Source organism: Cucumis sativus, unplaced genomic scaffold (assembly GCF_000004075.3).
Source record: "Cucumis sativus cultivar 9930 unplaced genomic scaffold, Cucumber_9930_V3 scaffold47, whole genome shotgun sequence".
NCBI classification, from domain to species: domain Eukaryota; kingdom Viridiplantae; phylum Streptophyta; class Magnoliopsida; order Cucurbitales; family Cucurbitaceae; genus Cucumis; species Cucumis sativus.
This window is the reverse complement of record NW_022279551.1, coordinates 24,597-41,383: the sequence shown is the minus strand read 5'-3', so window position 1 is coordinate 41,383 and position 16,787 is coordinate 24,597. Positions and strand designations below refer to the sequence as shown.

At 39.7% G+C, this 16,787-nt stretch overlaps 2 long non-coding RNA genes across 2 annotated transcripts in view; both read left to right on the top strand.

The window, feature by feature from the left end:
* Nucleotides 1-4,048, top strand: part of LOC116405954 — a 38,128-nt gene extending 34,080 nt beyond the window's left edge. The window contains exon 2 of the long non-coding RNA XR_004219034.1: nt 3,958-4,048. This is a non-coding gene — a long non-coding RNA (uncharacterized LOC116405954). The remainder of the gene's footprint in view (nt 1-3,957) is intronic.
* A 646-nt stretch (nt 4,049-4,694) lies between these two features.
* On the top strand, nt 4,695-4,928 carry LOC116405941. The gene is made up of 2 exons (XR_004219019.1): nt 4,695-4,761; nt 4,855-4,928. It is a non-coding gene; the product is annotated as an uncharacterized LOC116405941 (long non-coding RNA).
* Nucleotides 4,929-16,787: the final 11,859 nt, after the last annotated feature.

The following is a 16,787-nucleotide window of genomic DNA, read 5'->3' as shown; positions in this document are numbered from 1 at the left end:
GAAAATCCAAGTGATACTTATAAAGTGATACTTATCCTACAGATTAAAAGTTTGAACTTAGACTATTCCAAGTGCTTCACCAAATCTTAAATATTTGAACCAACTTCACCAACTTGTCACAACACAACAATGTAAAACACATTAACTACTTTCTCTTTTATGCACATTATATATCAAATAAAAATATTAGAAGGGAAAAAATGAAGAAAAAAAAAACATACTAAGAACGATAAAATATAATAAGCTTCAATCGAAGAGAGAAGGTTTGAAGAACATAATTCAAAGGTTCCCAAAATCATATCATAATTAGAAAGCCAATACCAACACCAATTCAAAGAGAACACCTAATCTACCATACAAAAGTCTAAATATATTTTTTTTAATCTTGTGTTTTAGTGTATGATGCAAGTGAAGCAAAACAACATTACAATATAATATCTTTTTACCCTGATATTTATTAATCAAATAAGAAAAATTTGCGTTCAAAGTTGATCAAGAATCCAAGACTTTCAATCGGCAAAGGTAATATTCTGAACATGGTAGTTGGATGTGTTCCCTTTAGCATACTATCTTAAATAATCACTTTTTGTTATTTGAGAAAAACTCCATTTTCTCTTATTACTGAAAAAGGATTTGATAATAGGTAAGTATAATTTAATAGAAATTCTAACTAAAGAGAACTAATTATAAAAGAAAATAACGTCTAAAAAGAATAATTAAAAAAATAACTAAGGCAACTATACAATACAAATCTACACTTGGTAATCACAACTTTCGATCTTCCTTGTATGGAGTAACATTTTAAAGAGGCCGAACTAAGATAAAGATCTAAGCGAAAACTTCATCTATGGCATAAGAAAGATGGATGGAAACCTTATAATGATACAGGTAACAAACCTTTTCAATTGAGGTTTAGATGCAAAACATGTAATATTGTTCAACAGTATTTCGTCAAAGTTAGTCATTAAAATCAAGCGAATCATAAAACAGAAAAAAAATGTAGATTTAAGAGGACTATGTAATATATCAACTAGGAATGAAATAGGCGAAGATAAAAGCAAGTATTAAGAACAAAACAAAGCATAACAAAAGAGGAAGGCCAACTTACTATTCAAAAAAGCAAAGGAGTTCCACATCACTTGCAAGATAGCCTGTGGAACATTGCTATAGAACTATCTTGGGAACTTTGGCAAAGTTGTGTTTGGAAATTACAATGATGTTTAGCAAAGATGTTTACAATAATAAAACTATAACATAAATGTTTCATAATGTTGGAAGAAATTATAGCAATTCATTACAAATAAGATGCAGTATCTTGATTTTATGGTTAAAGGTTCCAATTGTTTTTTCTTTTTAAGCTCTTATTTAGAAGGGATTCACCTGTTACAAGTTGAAATGTGAGTTGGAAAAATTGGACAAGAAATTATAATCTTACAAGCAAATGATCCTTATAGAAAGAACTAACTTTATTAAAGCAAAATATCTTCAAGAACAAAATTGCAATTACACGAACACTTATTAACACAAATAAACAAATGAGAGAACAAATTCTTATTAGTAAAACACATGTAACCAATAAAAAATGCAAATCAGACCAATAAGTACAATGAAATACAACATGATAACAAGACAGAGATGCAACATATACTTAAAATACACATCAGAAAAGAAGTTGATTCTTGGCAATAAAGATTTTCTCTTCGAAGTGTTGCTCACAACAGTCAATAAGTCTGACAATTTCTTTCATTTCTTTTTTGATAGGTTATGAGTTATGAGCTTATAGTTTAGCATTATTAGGTCGTTTTGAAAATTTAAGTGATACTCCAAGGTTATTCTTGGAATATTCTTTTACATTATATTTGTTAAATCACTATTTAATTTATTAAGAGCTTGATAAATAACCACTAAACTAAAACCATAGAGGATAATTGATAGACCACTAGTACATGTTCTATCACTAACTAACAAACGGTAAAACTTTGTTATATTTGTGAATATCTTCAGCAATTTTATCATTTAAGACAAGTTTTCGTATAATATCGACATGAACATCGTAAGAAAACTCAAATTAAGTAAGTTAAATTAAAAAAAATTGTATGAATGTTTCGAGAACCATTAATTATAAATTCAACATTTTTGAATGAACAATTGGATTGGTTTGTGGTGATGGCTAACATGCATGTCTAACAATTATTTTCAATTTCTAATACTTTCATCCATTGCCAAAGTTGGAAACTAATGTTCACAATTTTTTTTTATCTTATTAAATGAAATTTCACATTTCTTGAAAATTTTGGACTATAATTATTTGAAAAACAAAATATTTTTTTTTGCTTTATCATTACTGACAATTTTATCTCAGTTTTTGCAGTAAAATTTGATTTTTTTAGTCTAACTTTTAAAAACAAAATATTTGTTTTAGTTATAAAGAAATTGTTTTGGGTTTTAAATGGGCTTTATCACAAATAATTCAAATATATTTTAAATGAGTTTTTCTTCACTAAATCCTTTATAGTTTTTCCCTCATCTCCCCTTCTCTCTCACCCACGTTTCCCTCATTCAAATATGAATACTACGGCTGGAGTTTTATGAAAAAAGCCAAAGCCCCTTATCGGATTTGAACGATGACTTACGCCTTACCATGACGTTACTCTACCACTGAGTTAAAAATGCCTGTTTGATTCAATTTCTGAGTAAGCCACTAGCCACGATGAGTCTAGTGTATATAATTATTATAAATTATAAATAATAAGATATGTACATAAATATATCTTATCCACATAGTCGCTCATTGAGGAACTGGATTTATCTAATGAGTATAGGTAAAATGGTTTTTTTATATTGGATTTGATCAATGCAATGAATTGTTTCATCATAAGACCGATCCCTAATTCAATTGATGAGCCCCATCCTAACGAAATGAATTTGATTCATACATGTACACACACGAATTGAACATAGATACATTCACCGAATCATTGATAAATCAATTCTACTTGGGGAGGAAATTTTTTTCAATAACTTGTTGATCCTATCCCCATATTTTAAAATTTATCGTTTTTGAATTTCTTGGCTTAGTGTGAGATCGAAATATACCTAACCTAATCTTAACAATGAGTGAATCAATGAGTGAAAGTATGAGAAATGGAGTTTAATCCCGTTTATAGCATATGGCAGACCAATCACTTCCCGAAGGGTACTAGCCTTCGTATTATTTAAATAAAAAAAGAATATTTTTTTGAATATTTGTTACTTTTGTTTATTTTAGACGTTTATTATAATCACTACTAATCACTATTTTCATTTGATATTCTATAATAAGTAATATAACTATATATTCCAATTTGCAAATTTATGTATATTATTTAAATTAAATAAAAAAAAAGAAATTAAATAAATAAAAAATAAATGCAGTTGAATCTTAAATAAAAGAATTTCTTCCCACTTCTTCTCTAACGGCTCTCTCTACTTTCTCGTCCTCTCCCTTCTCTTATCTTCTTCGTCTTCCTCAAAATCGCCCATTCACGGCCATCTCCTTCTCCTAGCCCTAACAGCGCCGGGTTTCTCAACTGTCGATCGAGTGACAATCATGCCTGCCTGCTTGACAAAGCCTTTTCGGTCTACCAATAAAGGAAAAACGATTGCTGGTGACACGAAAGCTGTGCTCGACGCTCTTTTTCCTATTCCACTGCGCGTCGTGGTCTTTCCCTTGCTGGTTGGATGACTACTATGGACGAAGAGCACAACTACTTCCAGTCTCTGGTCGATAAGTACCAAGGAAGGTAAATTCCAGCGGAGAAAGTCGAGAGCTCCTTAGTTGATCACAAATCCTTCCAAATTCTTTGTTCGTAGACTAATTTGAAATCCTTCCAATATGGATCCATGCTGTCTTTTATATCCATAAGATACCAATTAGATTGTGTTAATTATTGTTTATAAGAAAATATTTGTGTGCAGAGTTGCAGTGGGTAAATCTTAATGGCTGGCAGAAAATTGGTTCGGGATATATTACTCTCAAGACAAAGTATTTTTTATCAGTTTACTTCCATGAGGTATTTGCTCTTCCTATGCTTTATCCTTATCCCATCTTTCTCCGCTGTAGTCTTCATAGGATGGATTTCTGTGGTGTAAATTTATTCATCTAGTTTGTTTGATTTATGGTTGCATTTAGGGAGAAGGTAAATTGCATAAGCCAAAGTAGTTATGGAAAACATCTCCAATTTACAGCAAGTTAAAGAAAAAAAAGAAGAGAAAAACAGCAGTTAAAAAAACTGGGCATCTTGCTTCTTTCTTATTGAAAGTTCTGCCGTTTCTTTCAAGTCAAATTGACCACAAAATGCTCAATTGAGATTCTTCAATAGGAATATGTGAAAAGAACATAATATGTAAAAGAATTTTTGTGAAACGTGGGAGAGAAGCGATAACATTATCCTTCAAAAAATTCAGGAGTAAATATTTATGTGAAAGGACATATTATTTGGCCATTTGACCTTATTTGTTATTGAACTATTTGGTTGGAAATGATAAACTACACATTATTGTTTGCTTCAGTTGTGATCTTGATTATGGGCTATTTGGTATTTTGCCTACAAACTGTATAGTTAATTATCTGTTAGCTTTTGTTTCCTGTCACAGCTTTATGTTTATGTGGCTAATTGTAGCCGAAAGTTTTATTTATCAATCTTATTTTTCACAGCACAAATGAAACTGTGTTTCAAGAATCAGGTGCTCCTACATCATTCAAGGAAATTCGTCGTAGAGGTCCGTAAGTTTTTTCCTTTAGAGATGTGATACTAACCTGTTTGAATAAAGGAATCTGACTTGGTCTTTTTCCTCTTTAACATTATGGATTAGGTCTTTCTCTTTACCAGATTTCGTAGCTGAAGTTTATGAAGTAATCAAACCGGTGTTAACTTCTTATATAAAGGTTAGTGCTAATTGCTAAGCTTATTTCTAAATTGAATGCTGGATTAAATTGGATACAGGGCAGATAGAGAGTGAGATGGAGAGTGTTTGTGTGGCTTTTCTGTCTCTAAAACATAGTTTCTTCCCCCTATAAGAAGTAAGTTTATTGATGTATGTAATTTACAAAAGGTTTGGTGGAACACCTACAACAATTTTTTGAAATTTTTGTAGGTTATGAATTACGAACTTTTATTGAATATTTGTTAGGTCGTTTTAATAATTCAAGTGATGCTTAGAAAATGCAATCGAGCTTAAACAATTCTGCACATTTTTCTAAAATTTTTAGTTTAACCTCTTTAATAAAATTCGATGGAAATTCTTGTTTTCTTTTTTGTAGGAATAAAGGAAAATGAAATATAACCAAACTTGGGATCTTTGCAAGCAAGCTTCCATGAAGAAACTAGGTTACAAGGGGAGGTCTTCTGTTCTCAATTTTTTTTTTCCATCCGTAGAATCTTGCTTAAAATGCTTTGAGGACAATGCAAATTTTTCAGTGGCGGGTGGGGTTGTAGCCTTGCACATTCCATGTCCTTTGGGAAATTTTTATTTTGCAAATTTTGCTAAAAATGTCAAAATTTAGAAACTTTTGCAATGCTCTGATTAGAATAAGTCCATGTCTACTTCGCTTTTTAGCATAAAAAAGCATGTATGCCTAACCATGAGAACGGAGCTCGGATTTGTGATTGTATTTGATATTTGAATATGTTACATATGTTGAAAATGCATATATTGGTAGCTTAGAAATGAGTAGAACACTTGGTTCATTTTCTGAATATTGTGAATTATGTACATAATAATATGTGCGGTTGTCTTTTTTATCTCAATTTTAATCCCCTTTTTTGCCATATTCTAATGCCTTTTTTCTATTAATTTTAAATCCCTCTTTTGGCCATACACATTTGTATAAGATTTTTGAAAGCAAAATATGATTGTTAGGTCAAGTAGAAAGCAAAGTCGGCAAGTTCTTAGAGTTCTTCACCCAACATAACAGCCGATAAAAACAAAACAATACGACCAAGCTGCTTAGGGTTGCAAAACCCGACCCCGCCTAAGGTCCTTAGAGTTCTTCACCAAGCATGGCAGCCTGTAGAGAGGAAGAGAGAAAAAAAGAGGGAGCCAAGCCAGCCGCTTAGGTCATGTAAAATGCGCGCCGAGATCCCCCGGTTTCAGAATTTTCGTGGGGATCCTCTCCGCTTTTCTTGCCTAAGCAAAACCCGACCCCCGCCTAGTAGGTACTTAGAGTTCTTCACCCAGCGTGGCAGCCTGTAGAGAGGGAGAGAAAAAAATGAGGGAGCCAAGCCAGCCGCTTAGATCAAGTAAAATGCGCGCCGAGATCCCCCGGTTTCAGAATTTTCGTGGGGATCCTCTCCGCTTTTCTTGCCTAAGCAAAACCCGATCCCGCCTAGTAGGTCCTTAGAGTTCTTCACCCAGCATGGCAGCCGGTAGAGAGGGAGAGAGAAAAAAGAGGGAGCCAAGCCAGCCGCTTAGCTCAGTAAAATGCGCGCGAGATCCCCCGGTTTCAGAATTTTCGTGGGGATCCTCTCCGCTTTTCTTGCCTAAGCAAAACCCGACCCCCGCCTAGTAGGTACTTAGAGTTCTTCACCCAGCGTGGCAGCCTGTAGAGAGGGAGAGAGAAAAAAAAGAGGGAGCCATGCCAGCCGCTTAGATCAAGTAAAATGCGCGCTGAGATCCCCCGGTTTCAGAATTTTCGTGGGGATCCTCTCCGCTTTTCTTGCCTAAGCAAACCCGATCCCGCCTAGTAGGTCCTTAGAGTTCTTCACCCAGCATGGCAGCCGGTAGAGAAAGAGAGAAAAAAGAGGGAGCCAAAGCCGCTTAGGTCAAGTAAAATGCGCGCCGTTGAAGGATCCTCTCCGCTTTTCTTGCCTAAGCAAAACCCGATCCGCCTAGTAGGTCCTTAGAGTTCTTCACCCAGCATGGGCCGGTAGAGAGAGGAGAGAAAAAAAAAGAGGGAGCCAAGCCAGCCGCTTAGGTCAGTAAAATGCGCGCCGAGATCCCCCGGTTTCAGAATTTTCGTGGGATCCTCTCCGCTTTCTTGCCTAAGCAAAACCCGACCCCGCCTAGTAGGTCCTTAGAGTTCTTCACCCAGCATGGCAGCCTGTAGAGAGGGAGAGAGAAAAAAAGAGGAGAGCCAAGCCAGCCGCTTAGGTCAAGTAAAATGCGCGCCGAGATCCCCGGTTTCAGAATTTTCGTGGGGATCCTCTCCGCTTTTCTTGCCTAAGCAAAACCCGATCCCGCCTAGTAGGTCCTTAGAGTTTTCACCCAGCATGGCACGGTAGAGAGGAGAGAGAGAAAAAAAAGAGGGAGCCAAGCCAGCCGCTTAGGTCAGTAAAATGCGCGCCGAGATCCCCCGGTTTCAGAATTTTCGTGGGGATCCTCTCCGCTTTTCTTGCCTAAGCAAAACCCGACCCGCCTAGTAGGTCCTTAGAGTTCTTCACCCAGCATGGCAGCCGGTAGAGAGGGGAAGAAAAAAAAGAGGGAGCCAAGCCAGCCGCTTATCAAGTAAAATGCGCGCCGAGATCCCCCGGTTTCAGAATTTTCGTGGGATCCTCTCCGCTTTTCTTGCCTAAGCAAAACCCGACCCCGCCTAGTAGGTCCTTAGAGTTCTTCCCAGCATGGCAGCCGGTAGAGAGGGAGAGAGAAAAAAAAAGAGGGAGCCAAGCCAGCCGCTTAGGATCAAGTAAAATGCGCGCCGAGATCCCCGGTTTCAGAATTTTCGTGGGGATCCTCTCCGCTTTTCTTGCCTAAGCAAAACCCGATCCCGCCTAGTAGGTCCTTAGAGTTCTTCACCCAGCATGGCAGCCGGTAGAGAGGGAGAGAGAAAAAAAAGAGGGAGCCAAGCCAGCCGCTTAGGTCATGTAAAATGCGCGCCGAGATCCCCCGGTTTCAGAATTTTCGTGGGGATCCTCTCCGCTTTTCTTGCCTAAGCAAAACCCGACCCCGCCTAGTAGGTCTTAGAGTTCTTCACCCAGCATGGCAGCCGGTAGAGAGGGAGAGAGAAAAAAAGAGGGAGCCAAGCCAGCCGCTTAGTCAAGTAAAATGCGCGCCGAGATCCCCCGGTTTCAGAATTTTCGTGGGGATCCTCTCCGCTTTTCTTGCCTAAGCAAAACCCGATCCCGCCTAGTAGGTCCTTAGAGTTTTCACCCAGCATGGCAGCCGTAGAGAGGGAGAGAGAAAAAAAGAGGGAGCCAAGCCAGCCGCTTAGGTCAGTAAAATGCGCGCCGAGATCCCCCGGTTTCAGAATTTTCGTGGGGATCCTCTCCGCTTTTCTTGCCTAAGCAAAACCCGACCCCGCCTAGTAGGTCCTTAGAGTTCTTCACCCAGTGGCAGCCGGTAGAGAGGGAGAGAGAAAAAAAAGAGGGAGCCAAGCCAGCCGCTTAGGTCATGTAAAATGCGCGCCGAGATCCCCGGTTTCAGAATTTTCGTGGGGATCCTCTCCGCTTTTCTTGCCTAAGCAAAACCCGATCCCGCCTAGTAGGTCCTTAGAGTTCTTCACCCAGCATGGCAGCCGGTAGAGAGGGAGAGAAAAAAAAAGAGGGAGCCAAGCCAGCCGCTTAGGTCATGTAAAATGCGCGCCGAGATCCCCCGGTTTCAGAATTTTCGTGGGGATCCTCTCCGCTTTTCTTGCCTAAGCAAAACCCGACCCGCCTAGTAGGTCCTTAGAGTTCTTCACCCAGCATGGCAGCCGGTAGAGAGGAGAGAGAAAAAAAAGAGGGAGCCAAGCCAGCCGCTTTATCAAGTAAAATGCGCGCCGAGATCCCCCGGTTTCAGAATTTTCGTGGGATCCTCTCCGCTTTTCTTGCCTAAGCAAAACCCGACCCGCCTAGTAGGTCCTTAGAGTTCTTCACCCAGCATGGCAGCCGGTAGAGAGGGAGAGAGAAAAAAAGAGGGAGCCAAGCCAGCCGCTTAGTCAAGTAAAATGCGCGCCGAGATCCCCCGGTTTCAGAATTTTCGTGGGGATCCTCTCCGCTTTTCTTGCCTAAGCAAAACCCGATCCCGCCTAGTAGGTCCTTAGAGTTCTTCACCCAGCATGGCAGCCGGTAGAGAGGGAGAGAGAAAAAAAAGAGGGAGCCAAGCCAGCCGCTTAGGTCATGTAAAATGCGCGCCGAGATCCCCCGGTTTCAGAATTTTCGTGGGGATCCTCTCCGCTTTTCTTGCCTAAGCAAAACCCGATCCCGCCTAGTAGGTCCTTAGAGTTCTTCACCCAGCATGGCAGCCGGTAGAGTGGGAGAGAGAAAAAAAAGAGGGAGCCAAGCCAGCCGCTTAGGTCATGTAAAATGCGCGCCGAGATCCCCCGGTTTCAGAATTTTCGTGGGGATCCTCTCCGCTTTTCTTGCCTAAGCAAAACCCGACCCCCGCCTAGTAGGTCCTTAGAGTTCTTCACCCAGCATGGCAGCCTGTAGAGAGGGAGAGAGAAAAAAAGAGGGAGCCAAGCCAGCCGCTTAGATCAAGTAAAATGCGCGCCGAGATCCCCCGGTTTCAGAATTTTCGTGGGGATCCTCTCCGCTTTTCTTGCCTAAGCAAAACTCGATCCCGCCTAGTAGGTCCTTAGAGTTCTTCACCCAGCATGGCAGCGGTAGAGAGGGAGAGAGAAAAAAAAGAGGGAGCCAAGCCAGCCGCTTAGGTCATGTAAAATGCGCGCCGAGATCCCCCGGTTTCAGAATTTTCGTGGGGATCCTCTCCGCTTTTCTTGCCTAAGCAAAACCCGACCCCCGCCTAGTAGGTACTTAGAGTTCTTCACCCAGCGTGGCAGCCTGTAGAGAGGGAGAGAGAAAAAAATGAGGGAGCCAAGCCAGCCGCTTAGGTCATGTAAAATGCGCGCCGAGATCCCCCGGTTTCAGAATTTTCGTGGGGATCCTCTCCGCTTTTCTTGCCTAAGCAAAACTCGACCCCCGCCTAGTAGGTACTTAGAGTTCTTCACCCAGCGTGGCAGCCTGTAGAGAGGTAGAGAGAAAAAAATGAGGGAGCCGAGCCAGCCGCTTAGATCAAGTAAAATGCGCGCCGAGATCCCCCGGTTTCAGAATTTTCGTGGGGATCCTCTCCGCTTTTCTTGCCTAAGCAAAACCCGATCCCGCCTAGTAGGTCCTTAGAGTTCTTCACCCAGCATGGCAGCCGTAGAGAGGAGAGAGAAAAAAAGAGGGAGCCAAGCCAGCCGCTTAGGTCAAGTAAAATGCGCGCCGAGATCCCCCGGTTTCAGAATTTTCGTGGGGATCCTCTCCGCTTTTCTTGCCTATGCAAAACCCGATCCCGCCTAGTAGGTCCTTAGAGTTCTTCACCCAGCATGGCAGCCGGTAGAGTGGGAGAGAGAAAAAAAAGAGGGAGCCAAGCCAGCCGCTTAGGTCATGTAAAATGCGCGCGAGATCCCCCGGTTTCAGAATTTTCGTGGGGATCCTCTCCGCTTTTCTTGCCTAAGCAAAACCCGACCCCCGCCTAGTAGGTACTTAGAGTTCTTCACCCAGCGTGGCAGCCTGTAGAGAGGGAGAGAGAAAAAAAAGAGGGAGCCAAGCCAGCCGCTTAGATCAAGTAAAATGCGCGCCGAGATCCCCCGGTTTCAGAATTTTCGTGGGGATCCTCTCCGCTTTTCTTGCCTAAGCAAAACCCGATCCCGCCTAGTAGGTCCTTAGAGTTCTTCACCCAGCATGGCAGCCGGTAGAGAGGGAGAGAGAAAAAAAAGAGGGAGCCAAGCCAGCCGCTTAGGTCATGTAAAATGCGCGCCGAGATCCCCCGGTTTCAGAATTTTCGTGGGGATCCTCTCCGCTTTTCTTGCCTAAGCAAAACCCGACCCCCGCCTAGTAGGTACTTAGAGTTCTTCACCCAGCGTGGCAGCCTGTAGAGAGGGAGAGAAAAAAATGAGGGAGTCAAGCGAGCCGCTTAGATCAAGTAAAATGCGCGCCGAGATCTCCCGGTTTCAGAATTTTCGTGGCGATCCTCTCCTCTTTTCTTGCCTAAGCAAAACCCGATCCCGCCTAGTAGGTCCTTAGAGCTCTTCACCCAGCATGGCAGGCGGTAGAGAGGGAGAGAGAAAAAAAAGAGGGAGCCAAGCCAGCCGCTTAGGTCATGTAAAATGCGCGCCGAGATCCCTCGGTTTCAGAATTTTCGTGGGGATCCTCTCCGCTTTTCTTGCCTAAGCAAAACCCGATCCCGCCTAGTAGGTCCTTAGAGCTCTTCACCTAGCATGGCAGCCGGTAGAGAGGGAGAGAGAAAAAAAAGAGGAAGCCAAGCGAGTCGCTTAGGTCATGTAAAATGCGCGCCGAGATCCCCCGGTTTCAGAATTTTCGTGGGGATCCTCTCCGCTTTTCTTGTCTAAGCAAAACCCGATCCCGCCCATTGTGGTGGCAACTCTCCAGGCCAATCAAAAACATCTTCATTCTTAGCTAACACGGCTGGAATAGACTCATGATTGGTAGGCACTTCATCAACCCCATACATCGCTGCAAATGCCATTCCACCTTCCAAAGATCTACACTCAATCAGAAATCCCTGATCAAGTTCTGTCCATGTCTTCATCATGTGCTTCAAACTCACCCTAGCCTTCGTATGACTCGGATCTCCCCTTAATACAACCTTCTTCCCATTTTGTATGAATGTCAAAGTAAGTTTTCACCAATCTACTTCGGTTACTCCTAATGTATGTAGCCATTGCATACCAAGAATGACATCCACTCCCCCCCAATTCCAATGGCAGAAAATTATCCACAACCTTCCATTCACCCAATAGCAGTTCCACTTGTTTACAAATTCCCTTCCCTTTTACAGCAGATTCAGACCCCAAAATAACCCCATAATCAGAAGTTTCCTGCAACTGCAACAACAATTGAGTTACTAACTTTTCAGATATAAAATTATTGGTCGCGCCGCAATCTATCGATACTACTACTGACCTTTCTCTAATCATACCTTTAATTTTCATAGTTCCAGGGTTTGTTAATCCCACCACCGAATTTATTGATAATTCGATCACGGGTTCTTCTGGTTTAACAACTTCAGTCTCCTGTATTTCAGTTTCCACTTTTGAATCCTCTTCTTCAACTACTTCTAGTTCTTCCCCATTTGCCCAACAAGTAAAACTCTAAGTTCCTTATGATCTTTCACTTTACACTTATGGCCCACAAAAAATCATTCCTCACAACGAAAACAGAGACATTTCTCACGTCTAGCCTGAAATTCAGCAGCAGAAAGTCGTTTTAGTGGTCCTTATCGTCGATTAGGTTCACCAGCCACTCCTCGAAGTGTAATCATCCGCATTGGAACAATCCCTCCTGACTTATTATCATTAGAAATCACAGGAATTTGAGGTTTAAAAGAAGCAGAAACCTGGAATTTTCCATCCGCTGCACGTTTGAAACTTGATTCTCCCCTTATCACTTCTCGGTTCTCAATCTTTTGGGCCAACTTAATCATTTGAGCAAGCCCCATAGGTTCCCAACATTCCATGTCTGCCTTAATCCATGGTTTCAAACCATTCATAAATGTTTCTTCTAAGACAGCCTTTTGTAGAAAAGGCAATGGTGCTACTGATTTATCAATAAAGTACGATATTCTTCCACTGTAATTTCTTGCTTGATCTTTAAAAATATTCCCATAATTGATCCCTCACGACTCGATCGAAATCAAACAATAAGTCTCTTCTTTAAATCGTCCCAATTAACAAACGGTTCACGATCTTCATGAGATTTATACCAATCCAAAGCTGCTCCATCAAAACTAATAATGGACACAGTCACTTTCTCTGACTCACTCAGTTTGTGTATCTGAAAGTATCTCTCAGCCCTAAACAACCAAGAATCAGGATCATTTCCCACAAAAACTGGCATTTCAATTTTTTTAAAATTTGCTTGGTCGCCCGCAGAATCTTCAACCTCCAACTTGGTATGTTTTTCCTCAGATTTTCCTCCCATCATCGTCCAATCACTGACATCAACCATGCTGTCAACTTTACATGATGATCCTTCTAGTACTTCTTCCATCGTTGTCTTCCTTTGATCATTCCTTCAATATATTTCAACAGTGTTTCTGGTTGCTGTTGTTGCTTCTCAGCCTGTACTCCTAACCTCTCAATACTCTTCGCCAAAGATGACATGTTTTCCTTGATTGTTGGCAGATCATGTAATTCTGCTCGAATGCCGGATATTTCTTGATCTACCATTTCCAACTTTTCCTCAATTCGCTTTTGAGCCATGATATATTCACAGATTCGATTTCTCCGATACCAAAATGATAGAACACCAAATAGTGTGTTCTACTAATTTATTAATCAGCCAAAGATTTACAGAAAACAGGTTCTAACACAGTCTTGAAAACAAAGTACTCGACAATTTGGAAGACAAAGAGCCCTAGAAGAGTGAATATCACGCTTTCGAGAATGCGAAATGGACTATGAACTGTGCAGAAGTTTTGCAAATGAAACCTCCCTTTCTCAGTTTATCTCCTCACGTTTGTCCCTTGTGTTTGCATGCTTTAGAAGATTTACATCATATTTTCTTCTCCTGCTTACATGCAAAGAAGTGTTGGTTTGGCTTACTTGGCTATCTTCATTTGAATTGGGTTTTCGACTATAGATTTAGGAGAACGTGGTCCAGCTTATTTCATGTCCCATTCTCAAGAAGAAACCAAGATTGATTTGGTTAAATGCAGTAAAGGCCATTTTACCAGAAATTTGGTTTGAACATAATCAACTAACATTTCAAAATAAAGCTTCCTCTTGGACAACTCGAGTCGAAATGGCTAGAATCAATGCTTCTACTTGATGCTCTCTTTCAAAAGACTTCAAAGATTTCTCCATACAAGATATAAGTCATAATTGGCCGACTTTCATTTTTAATTCTTAGTCCACTACTGTACTCTTATTTTATTTCTTTTGGATTTCTAGTGGTCTTAAATCTATGTTGTATAGTTATTGGGCAGTTTGTATGATCTATTCTAAACCTTGTCGTTGGTTTAGTCTTTTGGTTTAAGTCTCGATATGGTGAGAATGCTAAGTGGGTGTCAACCTAGATGAGATGTCCGACTGCACTAGCTGATCCTACGGTTTCTTTGTATTATCTTTTGTCTTGTCTACTCATTTTCAGCTTAATGAAGAGGCTTCTTTGTATTTCTTCATGGTATTTATTTTCGTAATGAATCTTTCATGTTCTGGTAAACATTGCAGAAACACATAATTTCAGCAATCTGTCAAGAGTTGAAGGAGAAGACAGAAGAACTTAAAGGTCACATGAAGACCTAAGAGTTAGGTAATTTTTTGAAAACTTTTTTCTTTGTCTTGCTTAGTTTTAGTGGTATTTGTTAACAGGCTGAGACATACTCTTGTATGCCAAGGCTGGGTGGCCAATTCAATGGATGGCCTGAGACGGTGAAATGACGAGTGTAGAACAAAGTAGACAATCGAGCAGATTTACAAGTAGGAGGATGGTGTTTGGTCTTACTCAAAGCTACTGCTAGAAAGGTGATTCTCCCTTTATTTACACATGTTATCTATATTTAATTACTGTTTTTATGTGATGGTGAATAAATATTTAAGTCGTTTCAAGTTTGTACATCATGCTTGAGTTAATACATTTCCCAACTCGCACTAATTTTAAAGTTGAGACTAAGTTTGTTGCACTTACACACTTGGTTGCCATTTTGGATTTTGGAGTGCTTTTTCTACATTTTTTGAACTTTTTGGTAGTTATGAGTTATGAAGTAACACTAAAGCATTATTAGGTCGTTTTTAAACTTCGAGTGATACTAAACATTTTTTGAACACCTTTTAGGTTGTTACAAACTAAGTTAGTTTTACATACAGCCATGGTTTCCATTTTCAGTCTTGAAAGATTTTTTTTCACACTTTTTGAAATTTTTGGTAAGTTATGAGTTATAAACTTACACTCAAGCGTTGTTAGGTTGTTTGAAAATTATACGTGTTCTGAATACTTGTTAGGTTTGTATAGAACTAAGTTCGTTGCACTTACACACTTGACATTTTGGGTTTTGGAGTGTCTTTTTAAAAAATTTTGAACTTTTTGCTAGGTTATGACTTATGAACTTGTATTGAATATTTGTTAGGTTGTTTTGAAAGTTCAAGTGAAACTTAGACACGTTTTGAACTCGTTTTACTTGGTTTGAAACTTAGTTTTACACACATTTGATTGACATGTTGGGTCTTGAAGTACTTTTTTCATACTTTTTGAAATTTTGGTAGGTTGTGAGTTACAAACTTACACTTAAGCATTGCTGGTCGTTTTGAAAATTCAAGTGATACTTACACACGTTTTGAATACATTTTAGGTTAGATTGAGTTTGTTGCACTTGGTTGTCATTTTTGGTCTTGAAATGCTTTTTTCAACTTTTTGGTAGATTATGAGTTACGAACTTACACTTAGGATTTGCTAGGTCGTTTTGAAAACTCAAGTAATACCTAGACACGCTTTGAGCACGTTTTAGGTTGGTTTGAACTAAGTTTGTTGCACTTACACACTTGGTTTCCATTTTGGGTCTTGTAGTGCTTTTTTTCACAATATTTGAACTTTTTTCGTAGGTTATGAGTTACGAACCTACACGTAAGCTGTTTTAGGACATTTTGAAAGTTCAAGTGATACTTAGACACGTTTTTAACTCGGTTTAGGTTGGTTTGAAACTAAGTTTGTTGACCTTATCCAATTGGTTGCCATTTTCGGTCTTGAAGTGCCCTTTTCACACTTTTTGAACTCTTTGGTAGGCTATGGGTTACCAACTTACACTTAAACTTTGTTAGATTGTTTTGAAAGTCCAAATGATACTGAGACACGGCTTGATCACTTTTTAGGTTGGTTTGGAACTAAGTTTGTTGCACTTGCGCACTTGGTTGCCATTTTGGGTCCTGTAGTGTTTCCTTTTTTTCCATACTTCTTGAACTTTTTGTAGGTTATGAGTGACGACCTTACAAATAAATATTCTTAGGTCGTTCTGAAAGTTCAAGTGATCTTAGACACGCCTTAACCACTTGTTAGGTTGGTTTGGAACTAAGTTTGTTGCACTTGCGCACTTGGTTGCCTCCTGTAGTGTTTCCGTTTTTTCCTTACTTCTTGAACTTTTTTGTAGGTTATGAGTGACAAATTTATACAGATAAACATTCTTAGGTCGTTCTGAAAGTTCAAGTGATACATAAACACGGTTTGAAATTCTTTTAGATTTGTTTAAGACTAAGTTTGTTTCACTTGCATACTTGGTTGCCATTTTAGGTCTCAAAGTGCATTTTTCACGCATTTTGAACTTTTTGTTAGTATGTGAGTTACGAACTTACACTTAAGGATTGTTAGGTCATTTGAAACACATTTTGCGTTGGTTTGAAACTAAGTTTGTTGCACTTACACATTTGATTGAAATGTTGGGTCTTGAAGTACTTTTTTTCACACTTTTTGAAATTTTTTTAGGTTGTGAGTTACGAACTTACGCTTGAGTATTGTTTGGTCGGTTTGAAATCTTAGACACGTTTTGCACTCTTTTTAGGATGGCTTGAAACTAAGTCCGTTGCACTTACATACTTCGTTGCCGTTTTGGGTCTTGAAGTACCTTTTTCACACTTTTTGAAATTTTTGTAGGTTGTGAGTTATAAACTTACACTTCAACATTGTTTGGTCGTTTTGAACGTTTAAGTGATACGTACACACGTTTTGAATACATTTTAGGTTAGATTGAGTTTGTTGCACTTGGTTGTCATTTTTGTCTTGAAATGCTTTTTTCAACCTTTTTGGTAGATTATGAGTTACGAACTTACACTTAGGATTTGCTTGGTCGTTTTGAAAACTCAAGTAATACATAGACACGTTTTTGAGCACATTTTAGGT